The following is an 11,193-nucleotide window of genomic DNA, read 5'->3' as shown; positions in this document are numbered from 1 at the left end:
GGCACCCAGCTAAACCACCCATGGATTCCTGACATACAGGAGCTAGGAAATAATAAATGTTTGCTATTTTACAGTACTACATTTCTGGGTAATTTGTTACATGGCATTAGATAACTAATACATCTAGGCTACTCAATGGGCCATTTTAACAAAATATTAAGGAGGTAGGTGTTGATATGCAGGCATTTTACCTCATTGCTCAACTCTCCCAGACTCAATTCCTCTTTCTCTTTTGTCTTCTACAATTTAGGAAGGCCAGCATGTAACTTGATTGAACCACAGTAAGCCTTCGATGTACATTTGCTGACTACATAAAACAATGAATAAAAAATAATATAAGGCAGGCAAAGTTGTCCTCCTACCCATCTGCAGTAGATTGCTAATCTTTGACTTGAGAGAAGAACACCTCTTCAGCATAAGCGAAAAAGTCCAGAGAACTCTCTGGAAAGGTATTTAAACTGAAAGCAACTCATTTTCTTGTTTTTTTTTTTTTTTTTCCTTGACTCTCTCTGACATCTGTTTTCCTCTTCTTTCACTCACCGTGGTTCTGTGTATATTGGTGGCCATGGACATATTGAATTGTGAATGTAGGTCTTTCACCCCAGTTCCTTAGTGTTCATTAAATGACAGTGTTAGTGAACAATACCATCTGTCTGCACCTTGACATCTCTATCACCCATATTAACTCAGTAAACCTTGATGGAATTCTAGTTCAAGTAAGAGCGTCTCCAATAACCGTAGCATATACATTATCTCTATGACAATGAGAGTAAGTCTGTGTTGTCTTAAATGCTCCTTTGCCACAGTAGCAAAAGCCCAAAAAGTCTTGATATGAAGGCCATTAAAATAGAGGTTGTATAATTTCATGAACCCATGGGGTGCTATTGGCAAAATTATTCCTCAAAACCATTTTTTTTAAAGAAGAAAGTTGTAAATAGTGTGAAAATGAATTCAGAAGCTAAAGACTGAAATGTTGAGAGGCTTATAATTAACATTCAGCAAGTGAACGTACGCAGGCATCCCAAGCACATTGAATGTGACTATAACCAGGACTTAGGATAAAGGTAGACTTTAAATACCACTGGATCAAAGATAAGTAGACATTCCAAGCAAGGACAATAAAATGCACCAAGAGGAAGAAAAACATTTATGATTCTACTGAGAAAAATAATCAGTAGTCATCTGATGAGGTCAGGACAATGAACACCTCGTCTAACAATGATGGCTTGAATCACTATGAAAATTAACCACCTACTTCTATTACTTCAGGGACAACACAATTACCATAGCTGGCATCATAAAAAGAACATTTCAAACAGAGGTTCACAAAATGCTTTTTGTTAGGAACTCTCTTGGCTTCTGAATGAAAGTCCCTGAGCTATCTTCTATTTTGCAAATGTAAGTGTCCCTTTGGTGTACTCCCTTTCCATTCTGTATGGATGAGGAAGCTCAGTGACTTAGAAAAGCCCTGGGGGAATATGCATGGAAAGTCTCCAGGGATTCTAGAACCATTTTGGGGAAAATGAATTTTTTTTAAAACTGAACAATTTTTAGACATGCTTTCATGAAACTGGGAAAGATAATTTATATAAAGTGTAGTGATATGATTCAAAAATAGTTTGATGATGATCACTGTAAATTCAGAATGAGAGAGATTTCCAGGAATGTTACAGGACCAGATGACACCTCAGTACTAATTTTGAGGTGGCCTAGTAGAGAAGAAGATGGGAAATTCACTTTAGAGGTGGGAAAAGGGGAAATCCATGGATTTCTCTGGTTCACTGAAAGCTCTGGATATTGATAAAAGGTTTTCTCTACTATGTACTAAACCATTCCTATCTCATCCTGCTTTATCTTAACCTGGATTATTTGGGTAAACTTTTCTTTCTCTTCTCCTAAAGTATATTCTTCCGTTAACCTCCCTCTCAAGAGCAAACATTTTCCATGAACTATAACCTCTCTCTTTTCTGCTTGCGCTAGATTCCAGTGATCCTTGAGCTAAAATGGCCTTGTTGGCTAGTGTCCTCAAATGCATAACTAACTTACTCTTGGTATGGGTGCATACATGTGTGCCTTTGGTCCTTGCTAAACTAAACTGTAAGCTCCTAAGAGGGTAGGAAGTGTGATTTATGCTTTTGGTGCTTGCCTTCTACACCATTATCCTATTTAAATGCTGCAAACACAGCAGACACCATGACCATGATGGTTTGTCCACTGATGGAGCTCCCCAGGCAAAGTGAGTCCATTCAGAGAGCATCTCTCAATGACATCAAGTTTGGAGGAGAATATGTTTGAAATGAATGTGATTTATAGTTGTGGTTTAAGTTTTAGGGTGCAATAAAGGCAACCCTACTCTGAGCTGCTGGTTTGGAAGTACTGAGGATATAGAGTTGCCTTTATGAGCATACAGTAGTTACAGGAGGAAATTGTGATGATTAATAGCTTATAATCACTGGATGCAACCCTGCAGAAAGATAAACATTTAGACTGAATAAACACTGAGTGCTTACTCTCTGCCAAGCACCACCATATTTTACCCTCGGAGACATCATGCCAGGATATCATTAGCCTTAGTTCACAAATGAGGAAGATGGGCTCTGAGCAGAGTCCAGAGAGGGTAGGTTGGAAAACCTTCCTTGGAAAGCAGGCCTCTTGACTTCAGCTGCAGCTGGTCACAGTTCACTTGGGGTGCTGAATTTTCCAATAGAAATATTTTTCCATGTTTTCAAGTTGCAATAATTAAAAAGAGGCATATATTTAATTCTAAGACATTCTTTCTCATATCACACTGGTTATGAGTTATACTATCAATCAAAACCAAGTATGTGGAAATAAGTATTAATACATTTGAAACAAAGACAAACAGATTGCCAATTCAAGAATTAAAGACAGCATTACTTCTCTCTTGATGTTCTTATTCAGCCAAATAAACAAATTCCTGTGATTATTATTGATCATGAATAGAACTGTTTGGAAGAATATCTCAACGCTACTTGTAGTAGACACCTGGTGTTTTTTGCAGGAGGTCTGCTCAACAAAAGAACCCTCTTTCTGATTTTGCTGAGTCTCTGTTGCATAGCTCTTGCTGGGAAGCCAGGTCACTACTTTACTATAGAATCTACCCAGTTTCTCCCCCATGCCCTGGATGCCAGATGGAGGGATGGGCATGTAAGTGAGGCTCAGCCAGCCTGACCCCGTAACCCAAGATTTTGAATGTTGAGTGGGTGATCTCACACTGAGATAATATAGCCCAACACAAGTGGTGGACACCTTGTAGTCTATATTCAGCGGTGGCAGTAGTGACAATGCTCATCCCCAAATATTTTCATCCCTACCCTCCCTCACCTCCTTCCTGTTTTCCTGACACTATAGCCTCTCCTTTCAATTCATTAGCAGGTACGCTTCCACATCAGAAAAGCTTGAATTAACTTGAATGGTGGTCTGTGCTTGCAACCAATAGCATATTTATGTGATAGCACATCAGGAAAACATCTAAACCATACAAACCATAGGACTAATCGAAATGATTAAGTTAATCGTTATTTCTTTAATTTTTACCAGGGACAGGTGGATGGTTTTCAAAACACAGTGATTCACAACCCAAACAGATTCTTTTAGGTCCTCAGGGTTAATGACCATTGTCAAAATGAATGAAATACTGGATGTCTGGCCTAAAGCTCGGCCTACGGATGTTGGTTATTTTCCCAGGGTGGGGCCCAGCAACACAAGGTGCACAAAGTCCGGAGGCAGAGGGATGAAATAGGAAACGCACAGGCTTTGCAACCATTTCCGTCTACATCACCAGCTGTGCAATCCCTACGATTATCCAGCTTCTCTAGATTTTACTATCCTCATGTGTTCACTGGGGAGAAGCCCATATACTCTTCTAGTTGTATTAAGAGTTTGTGAGCCTGAAGCACCTGGTAGATACACGAAGACGTGTGGGCCAAGCCGTTTCCTCTTCTGTTAGGACTTCTCTTAATTTCTGTATGTGGTGGAAACCATTGTCTATACAAAGGGGATAATAAAGGAAAAGATCACTCAAGGAGTTGTCTGTTAAAAAACCAGGGGAAACATTATATATACAAATATGTGTCTGTGTGTGGCTACTGGGATTCATATAACTAATATTTATAACTTTGATTATTTAAGAGTAATCCCAGAGGTCCATGACACAAAATACTTTGTAGTTTTGATAAAGCATATAAATGTTTGAACTGTATTCTGCAAAGGTGGTGATGGAGAGCAAATCACTTAGCTAGTGAATAAACCCAGCTGACTTCCCCAGCATTAGCAGTTCAGTTTATTTCTCTTGTTTTCTAGTAACTTCTCCTGCATATTGAAGTTCTCATGAGGTGATCGAATTACAGTTTCTTTGTGGGAAAGGACCTCCAGAGGAGAAGGGGTACAGGTGATGCAAGGCAAGAGAGAGTGAAGAAGTACGAGGAAAAAGAAAAAAAGAACCTGATTTTTCTTTTTTCTTTTTTTTAAGTTTCCTTTTATTTAAGTAGTCTCTATACCCAACATGGGGCTTGAACTCATGACCCCAAGATCAAGAGTCACATGTTCCTCTGACTGAGCCAGCCAGGACCCCCATAACCAACTGATCTTTCTAAAGAACAGATACCTTAGAGTTGAATCTGACCTCAGCAATGGCTTGGCTTGGAGTGGGTGAATTTCCAGTCTTACTCTCCATAGAAGCGCGACATAGGGCTACATGAAAACATTTTTAGCAATTGTTTCAGTCAGCCCAACACTGTTCGTCAAGTGAGAGAATATTAAAAGAGGTCATTTAACATTTTTATTCACATCTCATTGCAGTTTGTGTTTGGAATTGTTTGCTGTCATAGTACCAGGGAATTTGTTTGTTGGCAAAAGTTCATGAACCATTCTTTCTTTCTCTTTCTTTCTTTCTTTCTTTCTTTCTTTCTTTCTTTCTTTCTCTCTTTCTCTCTTTCTCTCTCTCTCTTTCTCTCTCTCTCTCTCTCTCTTTCTCTCTTTTTCTCTCTCTCTCTCTCTCTCTTTCTCTCTTTCTCTCTTTCTCTCTTTCTCTCTTTCTTCCTTTCTTCCTTTCTTTCTTTCTTTCTTTCTTTTCTTTCTTTCTTTCCTGTCAGCGGTGGAATTTAATATAATGTTAAGGGGTCAGGATTTTACAAGGAAAAAAAAAAGTCTACATAATAATGGATTGATTGTCTCCCAAAGAATTTCGAGAACAGTTTTCGCACTTGATCTTAGCCAAAAGGCCGAGAAGTGATTGAGAACAGTTTTCAAAGAGAATCATCAAATCACAAAGCCACGGAGCACCCCAACCTGTCTTTCTGGTTATTTCAGATGATAATTTTAAATTAACATTCCAAATTGTGTTTATAATTCTGGGGACAACTCTGCAGACATGAATTTTAGGAAGTTAGCTATTATCAGATCAACCAGGCGCGATACAACCCATGAGATGGGGGGTAAGGGGTATGGGATGGGTGGAGGGGAGGTGGGGTCATTTAGCTGATCGCCACTTGAGGAAATCCTTTGATTTAGAATACATGATTACTGGTACTAAGGGGGTTAAGATAATTTGTCCCTTGCCTGTGCTTCTCCACCTTAGAAGGCTCAGGTCTACGAAGCAGTGTTTGACAGGAAAATAAAGCAAGAAGATTCAGGACGGCCAATCAGAAAAAGTCTGTAGCTCTTGCCTTAGTGAATTTCAGTGTGAACTGATAGGAGCTGCCTGAAAACATACCTCAGTTCTTTATGTAGGATTTTGAATCTTACTGTGTTTTAAGGAATGTGCAACCATTATGCTGTCTCTTTTGATGGATGAAAAACCTTTCCTCCATAGTCTCTACAATTAACATTATATTACTTTATTTCCTCTCTTGGAAGGACACATTATTTTTAAAGGTTATTTATTGTGCAGGTAGGTCCTCTCTGTGATTCCTTCCTCTGATGAGGTTACTTGGAATATTATCCTGCAGACATGCAGTAAAGCTCAGTAGCAGAGAAAATAACAGTGTCGTTAACCTCCTTAGCACTGGAGATAAATTAACACTAATAAGATAGGTACCAGGGTAGCAACTGACAGAATGACAGAATGAAACTCACCAGCCTAAGGAGGCGGTAGCAGGTGTCATTCTGCTATACTCCCCAGTCCTGTGTGGACCCTGTGGCTGGGAGCAGCTTATTCCTGCTTTGCTGACGTTCAAGCGTGCTGCCCTGAAGTCAAGTCCAGCTGATTCAGGGCTGCTCTCACCCTCCTCTGCTGTCCCTGCTGATGGAAACCGGCACCACCATTATTGAGTCTCCATGGATCCAGTAACTTTTCTCATCTCACTTCATGACAGGATATCATGACAACTTCATGGTAGATACATATGCCATGACTAGAGTGAGCTCTGCCATACTGGAAAACATTCTGTCAAAATATTGAAATGATGTGCTATGCGGGGAAATGGGCCACAGTGGATATCTTAGGAGAAGCAAGCTGGGGGAGGGGGGTGTGGGGGTGGAAAGCAACAACCTAAAAGATAAAAATTAAAAAATAAAATAAAAGGATGTTGGTTATTCAGGTGTCCCCCATGTCACCTTTGGCCAGCCATGGAAATGAATTTTAAGTCTTAATTCATTAACTGACCACTAAATATGGTGATAATTAATATCTTGACTGCTTATTAATGAGCAACCCGTATCCTGTGTAAGCTACCTAGGAAGATGATCTATGAGGCATGACTAAGTTGCCCACTGTGAATTGATGGTGTCTCACACATGGAAATACAAACGTGTTAGTCGTTTGGCTTCATTATTAGAGGAGCTTTTAATAAGTGGACGGTTCTTCCAATCCTTTCTTGGTATTGCTGGGAGGGACTGCAGTTACACAGGAGGGAGACTGTTTGCTGTTATTTACCGCTGCCGGCCGGCTGAGATCGTGAGCAGCCTCCGGCTCACACCAGGTCCGCTTCTGAAGAGCCTTTGTCCGTGGCATGTGGAGTTTTTCAGGTTGGTGCCTTCATCCAGTTGCCAAAACATCTGGTTCAGTTTTGGGGAAATATTTGTAGTTATTTTTCCATCCGGAATTAATTACTGCCACTGGAACATTAATGGGTGCCCTGCTGGCTTAATAGATTCTATCTGTACACCCTCCTATCTGTGAAGTGAAACCGACGAATCAGAGCTCTGTTTTGCTGTGACTTTTCTAAAACGCCACAAGCTGAAGAACTGAGGGCTGATGATTCAAATCTGGATGAACAGATAACAGATTTGTGAGACAAGGATTCGAATTTGCAAAGAAGATTATTTTGCTATTTAAATAATTTAGCATTCATTGAGAAAATCATCCACTATATTCCAAAATTAATACCTTAAGTACAATACGTTAATATCAATCATAGGAGTATATGTTTTAAAGTTAAAACTACTTTGATCTCTATTTAATGGGAATGTTTGCTTCTTTCTTTGTGTGTTTTTTTTAAATCTTTCAAACAAATGGGTTATATAGAAAAGATGAAGGAGGAGTTACTATTCATTACTTTCTGTTAGAAGGCACTGCGTTTAATGCCTTAAATATCTAATCTCATTTTAATCATTCAGATAGTATGAGGTAGGTATTATGATGGCCCATGTTACATACAAGGAATTTAAGACTCTCTGAGATTGTGTAACTTGACCAAGGTCATGCATTGAAAAGTGGTAGGAGGGCTAGGATTTGAATGCAAGTATGTTGGACCTTGAGTTCACTCTTTTAACTATGATGCGAATGGTATACCTTTATCATCCCTTTTTCAAACATCTGTTAAACACTTGAGGTCTGGCCAAGGTACTTGTGCTGGAGGCACAAAAAGGGAACAAGTTGAGGTTCCTGGTGCTGCCAGAGTGGCTGGCAGCCAAAACGGGGTCTCTGTTGCATGATAGTAGGCTTGACTAGCTTGGTTGCGATTCTGCAATGCTTTCTACAGGCTTAAAGCTTCACCCCCCAAAAGGCCTGTCCCATTGCAACTGTGGCTGTTAACATGGTTGGAATGAATGAAATATATCTTTAAAACCTATAAGATAGTAGTAGCTTATCACCACCTAATATTTAGTAGCAAGCCAGCATGTTATAGTGGCTGAGATGACTGATTTCAGAATGAAAAGGATTTGCCTCTGAGTCTTTGCTCATACTCTTAGGAAGTTGTTCAGCCTTTTGGAGGTAACACTTTTCTCATTTATAAAGTGGAGATAATGCTGTTGTTTTCATTTGGTTTCTCTGACCACTGGATGAGATGATGTACTATACTCTAGCACAGTGCTTAGCATATAGTGACATCTTAGAAATGTCATTGCTCTTCTTATTAGGAAAAGAAAAGAATATCACAGGGACTCATTTTCTCTCCATGTGTTCATTCCAGCCACGTGAGTCTCACATATTTCAGTCTGTAAATTGGCTCTTCCCCGGAAGCGTATGAAAGTTCCAGAGATGAGGCAGCATAGCTTGGTAGCTCCCACCAGCTCAGTTTATCTCCTGGCTGGTTTGAATTCTGGCTTTATCTAACAGGATTTCTATTTATTCCTGGGTTGTTCATCTCATGCTGCAGGTAGATCTCTTGATTCCTAATTTTTTTGCTTATCTCCTGGATATTACTGCTTCCTTTATTCCCCTCTTTCCTTGAAAGTATGCTACTGTTTTGGACCTCCAACAGAGAACTTTAACTTGTTTTAACCTGACCATACCTTTCTCCCATGATAGCTGTGGCCTGTTGCTGCCCAGGCCCTAAAATAACAAGATCCGGGTTCTGTTTGTTTGGAGCAGGGGCATGTTTGAAAGTTGCCAAATTGGCATTCAGATGTATGACCAACACACAGGCCAGTAAGGATGAGAATATAAATTTTTGGAGGAAATGAAAGTTTAAAGTAAAATAAAAACAAAAACAAACAAACAAACAAAAAAACCCAGACAAACACACACACACATTTTTGGAGGACACACATTAATATTTTGCCAGAAGAATGTTTTCAGTAGATTGTGCCAATGTGAAATAACATACACAAAAATCCCTGGGGTTAGAACTAAAGGGAATTCCCACTGAATTGAGGAAAAAGTTTTGCATAAGAGGAAAAGCGCAAGTATAGACATACAGTAGGTCAGTTTGAAACTTGACTCTCTCAAAAATTTGCTTTGTAACTTTGAGGAAATCACATTCTCTCTCTGAGGCTTTTTTTTTTTCCTTAATTTTCTGTAGGAGGATTATATTATAATCCATGTCACAGATTATTGGGAAGATTAAATAAAATCACATCAAATAGTTGATCTATTTCCTTGTAGGTAGTGGCTATGATTTCTTGCTGCATTCATGCAGGTATTCTTGCACAATAGCTGTGTATGTGGGTCAGGTCCAGCAACTGTCAAGAATGAACCCTGGGACTCAGTTAAGGTCATTTTCACTTTGTTTTGCTATAAAAAGGTTGATGAGTTCAGCAGCCTGTATGGAGTAATAGCTTCTGGGAGGAATTAGTGGGGGAAGATTCTGAGGCTTCCATTGTCATGTAGAGCAAGGCTGTTTTATTTTTTCAATGACTAGACTTGATTTTTTTCGAGCCGTTTCAGGTTTATAGAAAGTTGAGCAGAAAGCACAGAGTTCCCATTTCTCCCTCCTCCTGCACAGTTTCCCCTGTTATTAACATCCCCTTTTGTTAACATCGTCCCCTATTATTAGCCTTGGTGTGGTATATTTGTCACAGCTGATGAACTGATACCAATACATTTTATTAATGAAAGTCTGTAGTTTACGTTGGGGTTCACTCATTGTGTTGTATAGTTCTAAGGATTTTGACAAATGAATAATGTCAGTTGTCATGGTGGATGCAAATGCACCCACCACTACCGTATCGTAGGGAATGGTTTAACTGCTCTAAAAATTCCCTGTTTTCCACCTATTCAACTTTCCCATCCTCCCTTTAAATCCTTGGCATCCACCGATCTTTTACTGTCTCCATAGTTTTGCCTTTTCTGGAATGTCATATAGTTGGAATCATATAGCATGTGGTCTTTTCAGATTGGCTTAACTCACTTAGTAATATGCATCGAAGATTCCTCAATGTCTTTGTGTAGCTTGGTAGCTCATTTCTTTCTAGTGTTGAATAATGTTGCATTTTACAGACATACTATAGTTTATCCATGTACCTATTGGGGGACATCTTGATTGCTTCTAACTTTTGGCAATTATGAGTAAAACAGCTATGAACAGTCATGTGCAAGTTTTTGCGTGGACATAAGTTTTCAACTCACTGGAATAAACACCTAGGGGTGTTATTAGTGGATTGAATGGTAAGACTGTGTTTAGCTTTGTAAGAGACCACCAAACTGTCTTCCAAAGTGGATGTGCCATTTTGCATTTCCATCATGAATGGCTGACAGTTTCCCTTGCTCTACCCCTAGTCAGCATGTGATGTTGCCAGTGTTTTGGATCTGTCATTCTAATAACTATGTAGTAGTATTTTGTTCTAATTTGTAATTTCTTAGTGACACGAGATGTTGAACATCTTTTCGTCTGCTTATTTACTATCTGTATATCTTCTTCTTTTTAAAGATTTATTTATTTATTTGAGAGACAGAGAGTCCAAGGGAGGGAGAGGCAGAGGGAGAGAATTTTCAAGCAGACTCTCCACTGAGTGCAGAGCCCCAGGCAGGGCTCATTCTCATGACCCATGAGATCATGACCTGAGCCGAAACCAAGACTCAGATGCTCAATCAACTGAGACACCCAGGCACCTCTGTATATCTTCTTCAGTTAGCTGTCTGTTCAGATCTTTTGTTCATTTTTAAATTAGGTTGTTTATTTTCTGTTCGTTGTTGAGTTTTAAGACTTCTTTTTGTATTGCAGACAGTAGTCCTTGAACAGGTAAATACTTTTCAAATGTTTCCTCTCAATCTGTGACTTGTCTTTTCATTCTTTCAAGTGTCTCTTGCAGAGTGGAAGTTGTAAATTTTAATGAAGTCCAATTTCTCAATTTTCTCTTTCATGGCACATGTTTTTGGTGTTATATCTAAAAAATCACCATCATATCCAAAGTCACCTAGAGTCACCTCAATTCTATTTTCTACAAGTTTTATAGTTCTGTGTTTTACATTTAGGTCTATGACCCATTTTGAGTCGATTTCTGTTTATTTTTTAATCTTTAAAATTTTTAATTAATTTTTACTACTTATAGGGTCTGAGAATCATTGAG

General features: G+C 39.1%; 1 pseudogene; it reads right to left on the bottom strand.

Moving 5' to 3' along the window:
• Positions 1 to 5,136: 5,136 nt before the first annotated feature.
• On the bottom strand, positions 5,137 to 5,255 carry LOC113921241 (annotated as a pseudogene).
• Between the last annotated feature and the right edge of the window lie 5,938 nt (positions 5,256 to 11,193).

Source organism: Zalophus californianus, chromosome 3, assembly GCF_009762305.2.
Source record: "Zalophus californianus isolate mZalCal1 chromosome 3, mZalCal1.pri.v2, whole genome shotgun sequence".
Lineage (NCBI taxonomy): Eukaryota > Metazoa > Chordata > Mammalia > Carnivora > Otariidae > Zalophus > Zalophus californianus.
The sequence above is the reverse complement of the archived record's forward strand: the minus strand, read 5'-3'. Positions and strand labels throughout refer to the sequence as shown.